At 38.8% G+C, this 21,764-nt stretch overlaps 1 pseudogene across 1 annotated transcript in view; it reads left to right on the top strand.

Annotated features, from left to right (window-relative positions):
* The window catches only part of LOC307070069 (centrosomal protein of 78 kDa-like), a 27,910-nt pseudogene extending 6,146 nt beyond the window's left edge, over positions 1–21,764 (top strand). The window contains exons 6-14 of the transcript in view: positions 1,953–2,066; positions 4,871–5,065; positions 6,254–6,303; positions 7,717–7,847; positions 17,344–17,421; positions 18,889–19,055; positions 20,121–20,292; positions 20,615–20,662; positions 21,201–21,764. The product of the transcript in view is annotated as a centrosomal protein of 78 kDa-like (transcript). The remainder of the gene's footprint in view (positions 1–1,952; positions 2,067–4,870; positions 5,066–6,253; positions 6,304–7,716; positions 7,848–17,343; positions 17,422–18,888; positions 19,056–20,120; positions 20,293–20,614; positions 20,663–21,200) is intronic.

Raw genomic sequence — 21,764 nt, 5'->3', positions numbered from 1 at the left:
GCAAAACAAAAAGAATTTGTTCAGGTATTGACAGTTTTTTAAAACTTAATGTGTTTAACTTTCCTCATCATATCCAGTTGGCCCTTGAACAACGTGGGGTTAGGGGTGTCGACTCCTACGCAGTTGAAGATCTGGGTATAAGTTTATAGTCAGTGGTTCCACATCTGTGGATTCAACCAACCTTGGATCATGTAGGACGATAGTACATATGTACTGAAAACTATGCGTGTGTCAGTGGACCCGCGAGGTTCAAGCCCATGTTGTTCAAGCTTCAACTGTACTTTTCTAGTGTTGCACTTCCCTTATGTTTTTAGCAGCTAATGTACTAATTAAAGTGAATTATACTTGTAAATTTTTCTTATCTCTACTCTGAATAGAGGTGAACCTAGATACTAAGCCTGCTTCCACCAAGAGCATTATTTCTTTCCTGTGCAACCTCTGAATTCTTGCCAGGAGTACTTTATTCATTTGTCAGATTCACAAGTAATTTTGTAATCATCTTCTGTGTGCCAGATACGGGTTTAGGGACTAGGGATAAAGCAGTGAACCAGACAGACAAAAGTCTTGCCCTCATGGAGCTTACATTCTAGTGAAGGAGATCCGATAGAAATGAGTAAACAGAGAAGTAATATAATTTTAGAGAGTAGGAAGTGCAAAAATATCTTAATGTAAGGAGAGTGAGGGAGAGCAGGTAGGACTCCATTGGATAGGTTTGTTAGGGGACAGCTTCACTGGAGAAGGGGCATTTGAACGGAGACCTGAATGAAGAGAGGAGCAAGCCATGGAAGATGTGGAGTAAGCACATTCCAGGACAAGGAGGCAATGAGTATGTAGGCATGTAGGTGGGTAGAGTATTTAAGGAAAAGCAAGGAGGCCAATCTGGGCAGAGTACCGAGTGAAGAAGAGTGTGGTATGACATGAGGTCAAGGAGCTAGCCAGGAGTCTGCTCTTGTAAAGTCTTGAAGGCCAGAGTAAAGATGTGGATTATTCTAAATGAGTAGAGGGGTTTGAACTGGAACAAGGCATGATCCAAATCGTATCTGAATAAGGTGACCTGGTATAGAGAAGGGACTTGGGAGGATCAAGAAGAGGAACAGGGGGCTTCCCTGGTGGCGCAGTGGTTGAGAATCCGCCTGCCGATGCAGGGGACGCGGGTTCGTGCCCCGGTCCGGGAAGATCCCACATGCCGCGGAGCGACTGGGCCCGTGAGCCATGGCCGCTGAGCCTGCGCGTCCGGAGCCTGTGCTCCGCAACGGGAGAGGCCACAACAGTGAGAGGCCCGTGTACCGCAATAAAAAAAAAAAAAAAGAAGAGGAACAGGGAGACCAGTTAGGAGACTATCACAGTGCTCCAAATAAGAGATGTTTATGGCCTAGGTTAGGTTGGAAGTTTGCAGCAAGTGAAAAGTGGTTGAATTCAGGTTGTGTTTTGAGGGTGTAGCTATCAAGACCTGCAGATAGATGTGAGGTATGAAGGAAATAGTACCAAGGAGACAAGTCGTTGATGATTATGTGTGCAACTGGGTAGTATCACTTAGAAGAAGGGGGCTGATGGGAGGAGCAGCTTTTGAGGGAATATCAGGACTTGGTTTGTTATCTTGGATGCCCTGGTTTGATATCTTAGATGCTCTTTATGTATCTAAGCGTCTGGACGGTGCTCAGACTGTACTTTGTATCCAAAGGTATCCAAAGCCACTTTAGATGCAAAATGTTTAAAGTTGACCTTTGCTGCTGCCAAAATAGTAGCCACTGTGGGCAGTCTGCAAGATGGCATCTTAGGTTTCTGAGGAAGAAATTAGAATACACAAAGGGGGAAATAAGTGTATAATTATATAATGTAGATTTCATATTTAAATGTATGGGAAAAGCAATAATTAGTTGGCTTTTGGTTTTAAATGGAAATAGCCACTCATTGGAAAATAATTACTCTAATTTCAATTCATTTTACTTTAGATCATTCTGTGATGAAAACAGTTACCAAAAAAGTTCTCCAGGTGGAAGGAGTGCCAAGTCAGAGGTATATAACATGTTTCAGTTCTCTCGGAAGAATTTCTCTTTAATGGCTTGGTTTTCTTTCTTTCTTAAAAGAAAATTATCAAGGTACTTTCTGCCATCTTAAAACTAAGATTTTAGTCAAATCAAATGGCTTTTCTGTTTTTGAAAATGTTGTGTAATGCTTTAATTTAGGTTCCCAGATATGCAGACTGAAAACCTTTTAACTTTTTATTTTCTGTAACATATTATCGTTAGTCACAAATAGTCTTTTTTTTTTGGTGATAAGAATGAATAGCAGGAGCAGCATTTGTGAAACCAAATGTAATATGAAACTGACTCTTTCTTGTGAGTAAATTTGAATTTTGAAACAGCAAAACAATAAGGTTTAATAAAAAGCAAAATAAATTTTTTATGTTTATGATCTGCCAATTTCCCAGAAAGAGTTTTGTGGTGACTTTAGTTATATACCAGATACATTAAAATCACCAGTGGACAGCACATCTTTTATTCAGGTGCCCTCTGAAAGTTTTAAAACTTTGTTGACTTCATATCGCTGAACGGTCCACTTTAAAATGGTTAAAATTATAAATTTTCTGTTCTGTGTCGTTTACCACAATTTTTAAAAAATGTGTTGTTTGAAGATTTTTGGGTTTTATAAAGGTATTGTATTAGCATAAAAATGAAAAATTTAAAAGACCACCTCTAATCCCATTATCCTATCAAGCAATATTTACATTTTAATTTTCTCTTTCTGCTGTCTATAAACATAATTCCACATAGCTTCAATATAATTTGCCATTCTTTTCATACTAAATTTAAATTCTGTGATTCATAGTTATACTTTAACATTGCATTCACAAGGTTTCATTGAGTAGGTCAATTTTTTAAATTGGTGAAAAATTGGAAATAACCTCGAATAAACTATTGTAAACATCTTCATAAATACAGCTTTTTTTTTCTACTTAAAGTTGTATGTTTTTGATTCTCTATTCATCAACTTGCTTGGACAATAGTGTATTAAATAAGTTGTTAAGAGTGTTTATGAAGTCAAAAAAAAGCTTATGATCGTCTGCCAATTGTTATTTCAAGAGAGTGATATTTTAATAATCAAATAGTACATTCAAAGAAGTTAAGATTTGTGATATCACACTAATTAGATATTATTAAAAATTTATATCATATGTAAAGCATTCTTAAAATAGCTACATTGACTTTTGCTATGATATTAGAAATGGAAATATATATAAATAAAACATGTATATGTAAAACATATTAGGAATTCTGTAAAATTTGTACAGAATAATAGGGCATCACGGAATGAGAACAGTTAAACATTTTTTTTTAGTTAGCATGATTAAACAAAGTGGAAATGTAACTGAAGTATACAAGCTCATTGAGCTCTTTTAAGAGTAATTTTATTTCTTGGGCTTTTTTTTGTATTTGCCTCAGTTATTTGGAGACATAGAGGTAAGCCAAATCAGTATCTGGGTATATACCTAGATCCAGGTGAGTATAGGGGTGAAATAATGGTGTGAATTGTGTCACATTTATATTGTACTTATGTATGCCTAATAAAAGATGGGAACTTTTATTAGAAATTTTTTAATCTCCTAACAAGAAAAGTGTAATTTAAAAAAATTTTAATACAAATGTATTTGCATTAGTTTCTGAAAGTAAAGGAAGGGTATACACATACAAACCATATGCATACAAACATTTTTTTTGATGGCAATTAAGTTAAAAAACACAATAAAATAGCACAAAATGAACTGAGCTCCTATATATTTTTAAGAGGCATGTAAATCACAGAGGATCGTGTGGTGATTATCAATAAGCTACACTCTATGAAATATTTGTCCTGTATTACTGCATACACTCCATTTTACCCTGCATCCTAATGCTGCTAAAATATAGTAGAAAGCAGCAGCATAGCACAGGGAGATCAGCCTGGTGCTTTGCGATGACCTAGAGGGGTGGGATAGGGAGGGTGGGAGGGAGGCTCAAGAGGGTGGGATATGGGGACATGTGTATGCATATGGCTGATTCGCTTTGTTGTGTAACAGAAACTAACACAGAATTGTGAAGCAATTATACTCCAATCAAGGTCTATTAAAATAAATAAATAAAATAACAAAATATAGTAGCTTTGAAGGATAAATATAACCATTTTAACCTATGATGTTTGTTTTCAGTAAATTCAAATTAAATATTTAAATGTGAATTTTAATATATGGCTTGTTCTAAGTAAAATATTAACACGTAGGTCTAGTGTTTGCAACCAAATGTTTCATATAAAGATACTTGCCTCTTTACTACTGAAATATAGGGTAAGTCTCCACATTTCACTCTTTCATCCAGTGGGTTTCATTTGTTTTTTTTTGTGTTTTCTATATGAAATCAAAGGAGCAGTGAAGGTTGACAGGCTTATAGGAGGGTGAAATTGACTCACCTACCCCCCAGCAACTTGCAGCCTTATAACTTGTATTGTTTTTACATAGAAAAATTCATCTTCAATTTAACTTTTGGTCTACTTCTGAAGATTCTGTTTGGCAGAAGTCATGGGTATATCTGTGTTTCTGTGTCCTTGAGATTCTGAAATGCCAAAGGTGTTCTAAGATTCAGGAAACTTGAGTGTTTCTGCATGATACATAAAATGTATCATACTTTGGGATTTTTTTTTAAACTTTATTTTTGCATTTCTGCACATCTCAATACTTTTGTTTTAGTTAAAAGAACTTGTTACTGTAGAGAACTTATATTTTTTAAAAATGCTGGCTTATGTACAATCTTTGTACAAAACCGATCCTCTTTTTAATGGGCTTGGCATCATTGTCAAGTGCCTTTTTGATTCCTTTCGACGTGTGCACGTGTGACAGTTGCTCTGTAGACCTTTGGTGCATCTTGATTCCTTCTTTTCATGCTTTGTCAAACGTAGTCTTGGCCTCAAAGAAGCCTGTAAGTAATGGAAGGAAACACTCTGCTGGTAAAGAATGTTGCCCTCCTGAACCGCTACCACCTGGAGTGTCTGGTTTCCGGCCATTGTGTCCTGCAGAAAGTGCAAAAAGCAACAGGTAACCTGTTTGCATTCCCTGTCTTTTTCAGTCATTTAGAGTTCTTTATTTTGGACCTTGTATTATGTGGGTGGTCTCTGGTGCTTTGTGTAGAGGAAAAAAGGTAACTCACACATGGCTTCTGCCTAATGAGCCCTCTAAGGAAGAAAAATTAAAAGTAATTGGGAGTTTCAAGTTGTTTCTCAAGTGTCACAACAGAGGTAACTCCGTGGGAGTCTTGAGGAGACTAAAATGATCACCAATTGTGCATGTGAGAAAAGTTTGATTAAAGGCAGGTGTAGTTGAGCGAAGCCCTACAGCACAGAAGTAGGAATTTGGATACGTACGAATGGGAAAAAAGACATTTTAGGCATGGGAAATAGTTTAATGCAGAATGGATGAAAAATATGCATTAGACCTATTCTAAATCAACTGGCTTATTAACTCAGTAAATCAGATTTAGTGAGTCAAACTAGCATTACCTGATTTCTTATCCAGGGGATAGCTGTTCATAGTAATTTTTGTCACAGAACAGTAAATAAAATGGTTGAATTATAGCTTTAGGCTTGCTAAGTGAAATAGATGGCTCTAGATGATCTTCAGGTGACTTACTTGGCAGTAATCACGAAATTGGGGATTAACAATTGCTTAAGAAAACAAAGAATTGATTTTAAATAGTACTTGAAGTAGTTACTGTGTAAAATATCTGTTCAGTTGCTCATGTTAAATGGATGTTTCTAATCCCCACTGGACAACCGACTACTTTTTTGCAAATGGTAATGTGAATTGCTGTTGCATAAACTATAGTGTTGAATCCCCAGTGTTTGCACTTGAGTTTCACAGCTCTGTGGTTTCCTGTCTTCTTCCTGAGACACTTAATCGCAGGTCCATCCTCGTCACACAGGGGGGTAAATTAGAGAACGATTAATATCACCATTTAAAGAAGAGAGACTGAAATCTCAACCATCCTGAACATAGGAGCTGAAGGGGCCTCTCAGCAGTTCAGAGAGTTATTACCAAGCCAGTAGGCTGAACTCTGTTCTGTTTTCTCCGTAGCAGAGCCCTCCAGGTCCTTGTTTTGAGCTTATTTATTTTTATACACAATTCTGTATGGATACTGTACATAATACTAAATAGTTGTATTAACTGGGTTTAACTGGTGATGTATTTACATGAAGATCTAACTTCGTTTTGTTGATATCTCTTTAGGGGCTTTCCATTCATCAAAGCTCCTGATGTATGTAATCAGTTGGTGGTGTGTAGCTATCATATTTACGATATATAGGGCTTGAATTGGGAAAGGTGGATGGTCATTCTTCTTGCTTTTTAAACTGACAGAGCCTTACAAGAAGCATTTCCCTCTCTGAAATAAATCCATGTAAAACATGTTTGGTCGCTCTCCCAATGCAACTGTGTACTTGTGTGGATTTGGCACACAACTGGCAGCCTTGTGGCTATGTCTGTAAACAAGGAAGCCTGTTTTCCAGTCCGCAAATCAGCTGTTACCCAGTGAAACGAACTTGACTGCCATTTCTGACCCCTCACATGGAGCTGTCATACTCAAGAATGTTCACATGTTTTCAAGAAACGTTGTTTGCGGGCTATATGTACAAATTCCTGATCTGAAAGCCAATATAAAGCAACATCTCCCAAACCTCTGCTCTCTCACCAAGGCCACACACATTCCCTCGCTTATGGCCTCGTGGCAAGCTAATACTGTCAGTATCAGATTCTCCTTCCCAGTGGTCTTGGGAGACTGCATAGTTGCTCTGTGAATGGCACCACTGCTGAGGTTGAGAGAAGAGCATCTTGGGTGTCAGTCCTGGCCTTGCATTCCCAGAGAGAGGGGTGTGCACCTTGTTCTCCTGTTAGGGTTTTCCTATGCTGCAGGGTTTGCTGCTTGTTGTCAAAATGATGTCCTAGTGACTTGTCTTCTGCGTGGTTATGTAATCCCAGCACAGTTCTTTATGATCTGTAGACTTTTATGGGGTTGTGGCCAGGTCAGTTTTTAAATGTTTGGAAATGCCCTATTGAACAACATTGCAGTGGCAGTGAAGCTTGCTGGGAGAATTGTTGCCCTAGTTTTGGCTTAAGGGTGGTGAGAAGATGAAATTTTTGATGGGTCAGTTTTAGTTGTGTATGTGTATGTGATTTATTTTTTAAAATTCTAATGTCTATTATTCACAGCTTAGATATGTTGACTTTCTGATTATTCATCAGTCCCTTTACTGATGTATTTTCCTCTGAAAAACTACATTTTCTTCCAGACTGTTTTTGTCTGATGGTGAAGAATAAATTTTTCATTTGCAGTATAAAGTTGATCTGAGAAAAAATGTTTACCTTGGATCTTCACTTGGCTTCTGTGAAAGAAACTTAATAAAATAATATGGGCAATTCCCATTACTAATCCTAACCACGTACAACAGAGGTCTGTACAGTAACATAGCAAAAATAAGTTACTGTACTTTTACTTAGTCATTGCCTGTTTTACACTAAAGAGCAGTGAGAGACATTTATAAATAATGATACCTCAGATCACTTTTGTTAAGTGTCCTCTAATATTTGGATATTTGGTATCTGGCTTGTGTTGTTTTTTATACAATCTTGTCTTCTTTTTTTGCACTTTAGTTTAACAACTCTGTGGTTTCCTATCTTCTTCTTGTGACACTCAGGTCCATCAGAATTTCCTGTGACTGTGAGAGTAGAGAGTCCTTCCTCCTCAGAAATCGAAGAGGTCAATGATTCCTCAGAACGTGTTCAGGAAGAGCCAGAGAAAATCCGTTTGAAACAAGAAGCATTGCAGGTACAGAGTTATCACTTTAAAGCTATAGAGAAGATTATTTTTCAAACGGAAGGCTGATTGCAACACAGCACAGCTTGTGTGAGGGTTCTGTTTTCTCCTCCCACCTGCATTGTATCCCCTTGAATGGTTCCTTAAGCTTAGACCAAGGTGAATGGTGGACATTTGAACTCTAAGAAACTAAAATCAAAACATGTCGTTAGTAATATATTTTCCTTTCCTTAGAACCTTAGTATATTAGATTTAGGGAGAAGCTTAGTGATCATAAGATAAGGAAATTGAGTTCTGATTGAATACAGTCAGCTGATTCAGTGCTCTTGTTCTACAGATGAGAAAATGGACAGTTCTAGTTGAACTCTCTTTTTATAAGAGGAAAATATGGCCTCATTTTAAATAAAAGTAAAGTTGAAAAAAGTTTTGATGTTGATATTCTCCTTTCCTAAAATCAAAAATATCAAGAAGCTACATTCTATTACCAAATAAACCTGACCTCTAATGTCATTCCATACTTTTGTTTGTATGGACAGAAAAGAAAAATTGATTTTTATAAGAAATTTTTGCACCTCAAAATTAATATATTTATTTTATTTCAACTTTAATGCAGAGCTGAACATTTCTAGTAAATAAAGGAACTCCATTTGGGGGGGACCTTGTCTTTGTGCTACAAAGTCCATGTTTAATTTTTTAAAATTATTTAATATGACTTTCTCTTCATATGAAACATGACACTTGACAGGTTTCAGAACTGATTATCCCATTATTGTAGGACTACGGGAATTACTCTTTGATTTTCAAAAGAGAAAGTTAGATTTTTATTTTTTAATTAAAATCAATGATAATATAGAGAAAATTTAAGAAAAGAACTTAGAAAATTATGAAATGTTAGAGTAGGAGAAGTCTATAGTTCATGTAGAGTTACTCCCTTTCGTTTTATAAATGAGCACCTACAATTTGTAGAACGTAAGTGGTTTATTAGTAAATGGCAGAGTATGACAAGATCCTAGAGCATCTAACCCCCATTCTTTGTTATTTTAGATGTGGTGTATTCATTTCCTTCACGAATAGACCACGAGATTGTATTTGTAAAAGCAGTAATAGACACTGGGGAAGTCCAAGAAGTTTAAACACTGGGACCACAGAATAGCAGATTCAGAATGCACTGAGAACCCTTTTAGCTCTTCTCTGTTTTGACAGGGCACTACAATGATGGTATCAAAGTGTTTAAGTATATATGCCCACAACAATCAAGAGATTTCAACATAGTTTTGAAAGACAGAAGACAGGTGGAAGAGTGTGAAACTGAAGCAGTAGAACAGAGGAAAAGCATCACCTAGAATATGCACAGGGACCACGTGCAACTGAGGAGGATTCTGACCCCACCTGAAAAAGTAGCCCCATGCTCAGGTGCGCATGTAGGAGAGAGGGTGGAGTTAGTTAAAAGTGTGACAAATAGGGGAGCTCATTGAAGGGATGTGTTTGGGGGAGTGGACTCCCAGCCCCGCCCTCACGCTCCTGAAATGAGATGCTTTCATTTTGAAAACAGTGAAACTGGCGAGAACTGGGGCAGCTCGTATGAGTTTTTACACCCTAGAAAACTGTGTTTGGGGGAGATCCTGTTACAGTTACTCCCCGCTTCTTCCTGCATAAGAAGCCAATCAATCGTTGAGTTCAGGGAGCTTTCTGCGCTTATTCTTAAATAGAAAATAACTGTCATTTGCCTGTTAGTTGAGTAAAGCTTACAACATGAGAGAGGGGGAAAGAGTGCAAACAGGGCTTCCCTGGTGGCACAAGTGGTTGAGAGTCCGCCTGCCGATGCAGGGGACACGGGTTCATACCCCGGTCTGGGAAGATCCCACATGCCGCAGAGCGGCTGGGCCCGTGAGCCATGGCCGCTGAGCCTGTGCGTCCGGAGCCTGTGCTCCGCAATGGGAGAGGCCACAACAGTGAGAGGCCCGCGTACCACAAAAAAAAAAAAAAAAAAAAAAAAAAAAAAAAAGAGTGCAAACATATCCTAGTAGGACCAGGGACAATTTAGGGAACAGAATAATTTAAGAAAAAACCCTAATTAGTATCCTGAGAGAGGTTTAAAAAGAGCTAGCAACTATAAAATAAGACTAGGGTATTAATGAAAAGGAGAATGGTCAGAAAGCAAGAGAGTTCTCCTGGAAATGAAAATATGGTTGCTGAAATAAATTCAGTAGGAATTTTAAAAATTTCTCAGTATATAAAAAAGAAAGACACAATGGAAAATGTGATAGAAATATGTTAGAGAGGCTGCATCTGGGAGATCCCACATGTTACTATTAGAAACTCCAGACCCAGAAAAAAAATGGAGGGAAGCTGTCAAAGGGCAACAAAATTCCCCACAGCTGAAAGTAGACATCAGGCCTCAGATTGAAAAAAGTTATGCAAGATGAGCAAGAATAGACTCATACCTAGGCACCCTTCATTGTGAAACTTTAAAATACTGAAAAAATAAATTAGAATAAAATACTGAGAGGATACATCCATTCCAGAGAGAAAAATACTGGTCACCTAAAAAAAAAGGTTAAAACCTGACTTTATCATACTTGTCATGAGCACCATGGATCCTGGAAGGCATTAGAAAGATACCTCCAAAGTTTTTCAGGCACATAATTTTCACCCTAGGGGTTTGTATCCAGCCAAACTATGAGTCATAAGTGGAGGCTGAAGAAGATATTTTGTACCCAAAGAAATTTGAAAAATTGACCTCCTGTGCTACATCTTAAGCTATTTATAGACATAATCCAGCAAAATGAGGCAATAAACCAAGAAGGAAGGTAATAGGGGATTCAGTGCAGATTGCAGCTAGTCTAGAGTGGAGAGGCTTCTATTGATTGTGTGATTGAGAGCTTAGAAACACCTTGAGGCATATTGTACTTACTAGGTGTTAGGCACTGTTGGAAGGGAGGAGGGAGAGGAAGAGGAGAAGGAACTTGAACTCCAGAGGAGAAAAGGCTATACGGACATAAACCTGAAGCACACTAAACTATGGTTGATTTTTAAGCTACTATTGGTGAGGAAGGGAAGAATCCACTTCAACTTGACACTGTAGATGGCCCCCTTTTCAGTGACACACAGGGGTAATGACCACGTATCTAATTTGTTGTCCAAACCAGAACATGTCCAAACTCCTTACACTTCAATAGTGTAAGGAGGCACTCTAATGCTGTAACATCAGGACAACAGGTATAAACTGGAACAGCCCAAGGCGGCTTGGGGTATGTGGTCACCCTGCACAAGGGCAGTGACACTGGCACAGTATGGAACGAGGTGTAGTCTATACACAGAGACACAGTACATCTGCAGTGGGCAATATTAATTTCATTGTAATAATGGCAATACTGTCTTGGTTTGCAGCTTTTATTGTCAACGTGCATGTAATCACAAATATCTAATGTAAACTATACTTAGTATGTGTTAGTATTAACTTGGTATGTACTGAAATGTATTGTGTACTAGTATGTACTTAGTATATATTAGTCTCTAAGTGTTTTTGCATATATTAACTCATTTAATCCTCTGAATAGCGTTATGAGGTTGGTGCTAATATCATTCCCACTTTTGAGAACAGGAAGCTAATACAGGGAAGGAACTTGCCCAGGCTGTACCTAATTTAAGGTTGGATCAAGGCTTTGAGTTTAGGCTCTCTGCCTGTTCTCTTAAACCTTACTCCATACTGACTCTCAAATAACAGAAGACTTAACTGCACATAGAACAGAATATAAATTTCAACTTTGACAACGTAACAGCTAGGTTTGGAAGGTAGACAGGAGGTAGAAAAAAGGGAAGATGGTATGAATGTCCTCATTTTACAAAGCGTGACGTTGAGAGAGTTTCTAGTTGATCAACAATGTAGGTTTCTAAGTATATCACTACAAGTCAAAGAGATCATGAGCGGTGGAATAACTCATGATGACATAACTTTACTGAGCAGTGTGGACATAGGAAAGAGTGTAGAGGAACTAAACCCTTACTTATTAGTAAGTTAGAAAGTGAACAGATAATGCCTCCAATTTAGTGAGAAAATAGTCATGTAAGAGTATTACTTGGAAATGGAGAAGAATTCAAAATAACAATAGTTGGACCTCCCTGATGGCGCAGTGGTTAAGAAACTGCCTCCCAAGGCAGGGGACACGGGTTCGAGCCCTTGTCCGGGAAGATCCCACATGCCACGGAGCAGCGAAGCCCGTGCACCAGAACTATGGAGCCTGTGCTCTAGAGCCCGTGAGCCACAACTACTGAGCCCATGTGCCACAACTACTGAAGCCTGCGCGCCTAGATCCTGTGCTTCATAACAAGAGAAGCCACCACAATGAAGAGTAGCCCCCGCTCGCCGCAACTAGCGAAAACCTGCACGCAGCAACGAAGACCCAATACAGCCAAAAGTAAATAATGATAATAAAATAATAAAAAATAACAATATTTGACGTAAACCTCATAAAAAAGGAAATCCATACAGCCAGTAAACACAGAAAAGTGTACGACTTCATTAAGTAATAAGTGAAAAGTGAGTCAAAACCAAGGAAACTACATGTCAATCAGATTGACAAATACATAAATAAAAAGTCTGGTAGTATCAGGTATTGTAGACCTGAAGTACTATGGGAATCTTCTACCCTGTTTATACTGGAGTATAAATCGACACAACTACTTTGGAAAGCATTTAGCCCTCTCCATCAACTGAAGGTATATAAATAGCCTGTGAGCCAGCAGCCCTCACCCCTGCCCTATGTAAATGCACCAGAATAATGGGTACAGCAGGATTCCTGTCCATGATTTGCATTAGCACAAACTGAAAACAAACCAAATGTCCATTAAGAGTCAAAAATTAAATAAATGATGTGTATTTGTACAGTGGGAAAACTATCCAGCAATAAAATGGAATGAACTAGAGCTACAGGCAGCAATGTGGATGAATTTTTTAAACCAAGGTTGAGAGAAAGAAATAAGATAGAAAAGACTTCATATACTATGATCCTGTACATAAAGTTAGATGTTGACACAACTAAACTCTTTTGTTAGGGATGCATGCAGGTTAAAGGAAATGACTGTCAAGAAGTGAGGTTGGTGTTTAACCGGGAAGAGGGAAGGAGCTTGTGATGAGAAAAGGATATGGGGGGTTTTTGCGATGCTGACAGATTCGAGTAGTGCTTATGTAAGTATTCTCTTTTTATTTGTCACATTGACAGTTTTGTTCTGTGCACTTCTCAGTACACATATCGTATTTTACAATTAAAAACTGCGTAAAGAATCGGTCGCTTCTTGAGTGCTGGATGTGGGAGTGGGCTGAGACCGTTTCATTTTAAGCCCTTCACTACTGTTTGCATTCGCATGTTCATTCATTCAGCATTAATTGCACATATTCTATGTACCAAGCACTCTTTTAATTTTATATGTGTTTTAACTCATGTAATTCTCACAAGAGCTCTGTAATATGGGAGCTTATCTCCATTTTATAGATGAGGAAGTTGAGGCCTAGAGTTATAGAACTTGTCCAAGGTTATGTAGCTAATGGGTAGTGCCAGGCCCATTTGCCTCACAGAATCTGAATATTTACAATATAATCTAAAAGAGAAATTTAATTACTAATTATAAGCAAAAAAATTGCACATTAAAGAAGATGACAAGTTTTCATCTATCCAGTTAGAGAAAAACACACAGTCTGTCTTTCACACATGTACATCTTATATGTACGTGTGTGGCAGGGATTTTCCTTATTAAGCAATTATTTATTGACCGTCTACGTTGTGCTAGGCACAGGTGCTGGGGATAAACACTTAATAAAATACACCCCCTATCTTCAAATAACTTGCACTCTAAGTGAGGAAGTAAGCCAACAGTTATAGTAGAGGTTATATACCAAGTGATACATCGCTGATGGCAGTGTAAAATCTCAGAAATCTTTTGGAAAGAAGTCTGGAGATAGGTACCTCAGAGCCTTAAAAATGTTCATTTGCTTTGATCTCAAACTCATTTTTATGGATTTATTGTAAGAATGTTATTCTCAATATGGAAAAAAGCCTTCATGCATAAAAACGGTTATTTTGTCTGATAATATTGAAAAGTTGGAAAGAATTTAAGTGTGTAAAATGGTTAACCAGTAAACCCACTCAGTGGAATATTTTGTAGCCCACACAAAAAATCAAGGTTATGAATCCCCTGATTATATGAGAAATGATTGATTTCAATGTTAAATGGAGAAAAGTTGAACATAAAATTTGATATCCAATATGATGGGAGCTTTGTCCCAGAAAAATCACCCTAGCCAGTGTACAGAAGGGAGGAAGGAGAGCAGATGGCAGGAAGGAAAATTATTCCAAAGCCTTATCATTAGTCTTACTTAAGTAATAGAATATCAAACAATTTTACTTTCTAACGTTTTTGGTTCCATATTTCCATGTAAGGGACATGAATTGTGAATACTTTGTAGGAGGAGGGTACACTTTTTCACAAAAATTGAACACTGTGTTCTAATTCCCTCCATTAGAGGGAGAAACTGTTGCATGTAATTGCACTTTGATGTGCTATTTAGAACCAGTCAGGAATTTTAGTCTACTTTCCTCTGACCATGCTGAGGGTTTTTTGTTTTTTTGTTTATTTGTTTAGAATTTCTTTGAAATCAGTTTTAGAAGATTGATTAAACCATTATATTAAAAGTAGAGGGGGGGCTTCCCTGGTGGCGCAGTGGTTGCGAGTCCGCCTGCCGGTGCAGGGGACACGGGTTCGTGCCCCAGTCCGGGAAGATCCCACATGCAGCGGAGCGGCTGGGCCCGTGAGCCATGGCTGCTGAGCCTGCGCATCTGGAGCCTGTGCTCTGCAATGGGAAAGGCCACAACAGTGAGAGGCCCGCGTACCACCAAAAAAAAAGAAAAAAAACAAGTAGAGGAATTTTGCAATTTTTTTCCCTTTTTCCCCATTGAAAACTTGACTGGCTTTAGTAATGAAACATTAAAGAATTTGAAGTTCTTAGACTCTCAGTTTTTTAAACATGTTCTGAATATAAAAATATATGTTCATTGAGCAAATGTTTGAAAACAATGAACAACTTCTTGAAGGAAATAAAAGCCACCTCTGCATGTACACACACCTAATCTGCTCTTTTGTCTTAAAAAAGTATCCGAAATATTTTGCCATGTCACTAACTACTCTTCTACATCAGAGAATTTGATTAAGCTTATGCATCATCTCCCAGGAAAAACGCACAGATACATTTTGAATGTAGCACTCCTGAAGCCCATTCATGAACTCTGGTTGAGACCTCTTGTCATTCTTAGTGGCTTCATAGCGCATTCCTTCAGACGATGAGCTGTTTTTATTTAAACCAGTCCCAATTCGGAGGCTCTTAGCTTTCTTCTAGGGTTTGGTTATCAACAATCTTATGACATCATGTTGGTAGATAAATCTTTGCCCACATCTTTGATTTCCTTAGGGTAAACTCCTGATGTAGGATCGTTGTTAGGTACCAAAAGCTACTGTCCAGAAAGTGATACCAGCTCCTCTCCCAATGATGGCAGGTAATAGAGTTCCTCATTCTTTAAGTGATTGTTCAAAGCAGTTAACATGTATAAATATACCTTACTGTTTTCATAAGTATAGGTATTATGATTGTTTATCACTGCATAAGAAACCACCCCAAAACAGTGGCCTAAAACAATGACAATCATTTATTTTGTTCACGAACCTGGAGGTTGAGTAGAATATTAATTCTTTTACTACACTCTTACTGCCTGAAAACAATACCTATTTGACTAGCTCAGAGTTCTGTAGGTCAGAAGTCCAGGCACAGCGTGACTGGGCTTCCTGCTCAGATACACACGGGAACATGTGGGTTCCCTCCTGAGAGTGTTAAAGCACGTGAAGTTTAAGTGTAAGATATTGAGCCCCAAACGTTGGATGTTCACCATAGTTTGTGTGGGCCACAGAGGTGAAATCAAGATGTCAGTCTGGCTGTGTTAGCGTCCAGAGGCTCTGGGAAAGAATGCCTACAGGCTTCTTCCGGCTTGTTGGCATAATTCAGATTCTGCAGTTGCAGGACAGAGGTCCCCATTTCCTTGCTGGCTGTCAGTCGGGGCAGAGTTTCAGCTCCTAGAGGCCTCTCGCTTGCCTTCCCTGCCGCAGCATTGGACTTCTTCAGAGCCAGCAATGGAGAGTCTCCCTCTTGTCCCTTTTGTACTTCAATTCAGGAAGAGTTCAGGTCCTTTTCATGGGGTGCCTGAGTAGGCCACATCCACCTAAAATAATCTCCCTATCTTAAAAGATCAACTGATTTTGAACCTTAATTCCATGTGCAAAATCCCTTCACTACAGCACCTACATTTAGAATTTGATTGGATAAGTGGAAGGTGAAGGTTTGTGTACTTCAGTAAGTGGTCATCTTGGGGGCTCTGTCAGAATTCTGCCTATTGCAAGCAGTGTCCCCACTTCAAGGACCGAAGTGTCTTAGTTCCTAAAACTCCTAAGATAGTTTATCAGTGTTCATTTTATTTCAGTGACCTTGGTGAAGGGAAGACTACCACCTCCGTGAGCAGGAATGGCAGCCAGCTTCCTGAGTCCACAGTGTGGCTCTGCTACTTAGTGGTGTGACCTTGGCTGTGCTGCTCTACTTACTCTACTTCTCTGCCTCTGTTTCCCTCATCTGTAAAATAACATGGAGTTAGTGATCGTTCTTTCCTCGTAGGGTTTTTTGTTTTATAAATTTATTTTTGGCTGCATTGGGTCTTCGTTGCTGCTGGCCAGCTTTCTCCAGTTGCGTCGAGCGGGGTGCTACTCTTCATTGCGGTGCGGTGGCTTCTCTTATTGCGGAGCACAGGCTCTAGGCGCGCAGGCTTCAGTAGTTGTGGCACGTGGGTTCTAGAGCGTAGGCTCAGTAGTCGTGACGCACAGGCTTAGTTGCTCTGCGGCATGTGGGTTCTTCCTGGACTAGGGCTCGAACCCGTGTCCCCTGCACTGGCAGGCGGATTCTTAACCACTCTGCCAGTAGGGAAGCCCCCTCTTAGGGTTTTGATGATTCGATTATTTAATACCCAGGGAACTCCAGGAACAGTGCTTGACTGTAAATTGCTTTAAAAGTGATTACTTTTTTAAAACATGCTTTTGAATCTGCAATTATGCAGTTCAGGTATGCTAAGTAGGTTCGTTAATAGGACTTCCTGCTATAAAGAGACCCACAAAGAAAAATCGAATTTTTCTTTCTTGGTTGTAACTTCTTATTTCTGACTTACTATGTTATATGCATATGCCTTTTATGGTGGGCTGCCACAGATTTATGTTGGAAAGAGTGGAATTTAAATAAATCTTTGCAAATTTGATAGATTTTGATCATTCATTTCACTGGCATGGTATGCTATGACCAGTAGCAGACTAAAATCTGAGTTCACTTCTGGCTCTGCCCCTAAATCCTGATGAGACCAATAGCTGGAAAGGCTTTTGGATATTATACTATGAATTACTTATAATATTGACTCTGTTTGTTTAGGAAACCCTGGAGGAGTGCCTAAAGCAGTTAAAGGAGGAAAGAGTAATAAGACTGAAGGCTGATAGACGAGTCAGTGAGGTAAACACGTTTCATCTGCTTTTGAGAGTGTTTTGGTTTTATTTTGATTTGATTTTAAGCCATATACACATATTTTGTAAGCTTTAAAACGGTAATATGCTGCAAATTGGTTGTATCATATGGACTTTTGCATTTACTGGTATTTAGTGATCATATGATCTATATTCCAGAAAGCATGTTTTTAAAGATGTGAAAATCTGGTTTTGTGTATGTGTGTGTGTGTGTGTGTGCTTTTATATGACATTAGCTTATTTCCTGTTCATGATTCTTTGATTCAAGAAGGCACTTTCTGTGCATATATTGTATATACAGTAACATAAAAGACATGATGAGACTCTCCTGGCAATGAATTAGGAAAGTGAATCATTTAAATAAATTTAAGATATTGGAAAACTTCCAAGAATGCAATGAAAGATAAAAATATATACTATGAGAATTACATTAGGTAATGTGCATGAAAGCAGGGCATAATCTAAAAAGTTCTATCTAAATATTTATCACAGGGTGAGTGTAGGGAGGAATTTTTGAAAGTGCATCCATTGGATTGGCAGACACTCATTCAATAAACGTTGAGCACCTGCTCATGTAAGGCAAAAGGGGCATCATGAACATTAACGGCCTTTCTGAGAAATACGAGAGTTGAGCTTACAGGGGGTTTTAAGTGCGTAGATGATGAGCGGAAGGGGAAGAGTGCACGGGGGTGAATATTTTCAAGAAGCCAAAGAAAATACTGGTGATCATACATTTAATAAATTGGGTTGGGTATGATTTAGGACTTTTAAACGTAAGCATTAGATATTTTACTCACTAAAGTTAATTCTTAACATTCAGCAGAGTTGTAATATGTTTTGTTCAAATCAGATTCTATAATTCACTTTCTAATTTAAGGGAAACTTAAAGCAGGTCATTTTCTAATGTGGAATGAGGCTCCATTATGAATTGAACCAGTTAGAAATGTGATCTTTTGTGAAAGATCATTAATAAAACGGTAACTTTGGTTTATTTATATACCACCTAAGTGTTATATAGGAAACTTTGTTGGGTGCCTGTGGGTTTTGGTTATTATGTGATATGGTCTCTGTCTTTACTGGCGGAGGGTTACATTAATTATAAATTAATTACATTTTGAGTGTTTTAGTTTTGTTCCTTGAAACTAGGCAAGACTACTTTTTGTTTGTTTGTTTTTTGTTTTTTGGGGGTTTTTTTTTGCGGTATGTGAGCCTCTCACTGTTGTGGCCTCTCCCGTTGCGGAGCACAGGCTCCAGACGCGCAGGCTCAGCGGCCATGGCTCACGGGCCCAGCCGCTACGCAGCATGTGGGATCTTCCCGGACTGGGGCACGAACCCGTGTCCCCTGCATCGGCAGGCGGACTCGCAACCACTGTGCCACCAGGGAAGCCCAAGGCAAGACTACTTTTGATGACAATGAGAAAAAATCATGTCAGACGTTTTCAGTCTTCTTGTATAGCTGGAACATGAAAATGCCCAGTTAAGAAACTCAACTTTCTCTTTGTCTGAAGCCCTTCATGCCCACTCATTGACAAGCATGATCCTGGGTGATGAAGGTGTTTTGGGCAGCACTGAGAATTCTTTTCAGAAGTTCCATGCTTTCCTGGTTCTCCTTAAAGATGCTGGGTTAGTTCATTTCTCTTCATGGCATTCTTCTCTTTGCGACTATAATGGTAGTTTGCTGAGGAACTGGAGCAATTTTCATCACTTACGTGGCTATATTTAGCCAAATTTAGTGTAATTATAGGTAATATAGTTGACGTTTTAAAATGAGGAATTAAATTTTTTAAGAAATGCAAATAGGGAAGCCTGCTTTGGTAGAGTGGGGAGCCCATTATAAAAGAGTAACCTGTAGACAGAGTGATTAGTAGGTATAGTTGTTTTGTAAAGACTAAATTAAAGGCAGTTTTCATTGAAAATAGTCGGGAATGCATACGAATTTTCCTATCTTTCACTTATTTTGCTTGTTTGATAAGTTTGAATTAAAGTTATCTTTGCCTTAGACATAAAAATGATTATTAATCTGCAGGGGAGATATATAGGTCAGTGGTTCTCAACCGGGAGCAATTTTGCTGAAAGAGGGAAGTGGAGATTGATAGTTGATGGAGTGGTGTTTTGTCAGTGAATGAATTGGTGTTGGTGTTGGGAAGGAAGGAACAAACACATTCTTGGAAACTGGAGGAAAGGTGGTAAAGAAGTGTGGGAATGGAGGTGTGACAGGCAGTGGACAGGGTGCATGGTACATATTGAAGCTGCTAGTGAGACAGTGGGATGTCTCCTAGAGGATGAATCTGGAAAGGGCTGAGGATTTGGGGGAGAGAGAGGCTTGTAGTCTGGAGTAGGATGTTGGCTTTTAAGATTTTAGAAGTAGGGCTTCCCTGGTGGCGGAGTGGTTGAGAGTCCGCCTGCCGATGCAGGGGCTACGGGTTCGTGCCCCAGTCTGGGAGGATCCTGCATGGCGCGGAGCAGCTGGGCCTGTGAGCCATGGCCGCTGAGCCTGCGCGTCCGGAGCCTGTGCTCCGCAACGGGAGAGGCCACAGGAGTGAGAGGCCCGCGTACCACAAAAAAAAAAAAAAAAAAAAAAAAAAAAGATTTTAGAAGTATTTCATGATTGTAGGTCTGGGGAAATCTAAACTGCTCTTCTGTGATTATAATAACCTTTGTCTTTTCTCCTTTCCTCCTCTCGTCTAGGCTTGGGCAGTTGGCCACAATGGCTGGTATAGATCAGTCAGATTTTCATTTACTAGGTCGTCCCCAGATGAATTCTACTGTTAGTAGTCCACCTAAAGAAGAAAAGAAGGCACTTGAAGAAGGAAAATCAGAATCAAAACAGGGTGCCCCATAACAAATGCAAAATAGCCAAGTAAATGGACAGAACAGCACTTAATGATTCTAAGAGTGATTAGCAAAAAGGAAATGACCAAGTCAGGGAGAAAACAATAATGATCAGTCTCTAATGGTTCACATGCTCGGGAGCTAGAAGACTCTGGAGTCCTTTCCAAATCTGAGATTAGTAAATGTGTGCCCATTTCATGATACTGTACTTTTGTAAATAAGGAGACTGGAAGTTCTTTAGAAAATTTATGAGTTAAAGCAAACTATCCTTAATGAAGAAAGAAGACATTAGAGAAAATATTCCAGATTTTAAATTGTATAAATGTCTATTCTGTTCATATTTTATCTAGGTTTCTATTTGTATGCAGTCAGCTTACAATGAAGGAACACTAATGAAGGTACACATACTGATATAATTTTTAAAATAAGTAATCCAGACATAGCTAATAGGTAACATATTAGAGTGAATCACCTGGTTATGGGAATGGGAGGGGAAAACCTGTCAGCTTTTCCTCTAGCCTTACTTGGAGCCCCCATCAGCCAATCTCAGAGTGGTCTTGGGAACTGACAGCTTGAGAACACAGTCTGGTCACAAACTATATACGGTTTACATGTGCCTGGAGGATAGAAAAGAAGTTAATTATCTTACAGAATAGGGTTTTATTTTTAGTGAGGGAAAGGAAATGGGTAATAACTACCCCAATCACCAAAGTCTGAAAACGTAGCGGACATAGCCTTGGTTATAGCTAGGTTAAGCTGAGAATCACTTGGCAAGATATAATTACAAAAAAAACTGGCTCTGAAATCTTCTGATTAATCAATTGACTGTGTTAATAATAAGATTACAGAGTAACATTGAAGTTTTGAACTCTACTTTTTAATGGTTGGCTTTGTTCATCACTGAATTTTTGTCTTGTCTTTTGTCTTCCCCTCCACTTTCCGAAAATTACAGGTGATGCTAGGATTCCTTTGCCTCTCGACTCCTTCCGTGTCCCAGCGTCTACTCAGGAGGCCTTAGAAACTTCCAAAGACAACCTGGGGGTCCCAGTCACAGAGCAGCGGCAGGAGTCTTTTGAAGATTTCATTGCTAGAACATGTTCTCCTTCAGCAGACGTCATTTCTGGAACTGGAAGTCAAAGAAAAGACGAGGAATTATCTAGAAATAGCAGGTCTTCTTCAGAGAAAATGAGCAAAGCAGGTGAATAGACCAAAAACTACTCTGCTAAGAAACAACCTGGGAAGGACCTGCATTCCTGCTCTGACTCACCTGTAAAGCAGAAAAGCAAAGGAATTGGGCAAAATAATTCTTTGGTTAATAAACCAATTAAAAGTGAGTCTTCGAAAAAACACATTTCTGTTAAGAAAGAGAGTAGAATAGTGACTGTTTCATCAAAGACAACTAAAAGTAAACTCAGTCTACTAGAACAGTCTGAAAGCGATACTCTTGGATCTGATTGTGAATTTCAAGAAAGCATCCATACTCTATCACGCCTAACATAG

This window comes from Hyperoodon ampullatus, assembly GCF_949752795.1.
Source record: "Hyperoodon ampullatus genome assembly, contig: scaffold_390, whole genome shotgun sequence".
NCBI lineage: Eukaryota > Metazoa > Chordata > Mammalia > Artiodactyla > Ziphiidae > Hyperoodon > Hyperoodon ampullatus.
Note: the sequence above shows the minus strand (reverse complement) of the source record. Positions and strands in the feature narration are given on the sequence as shown.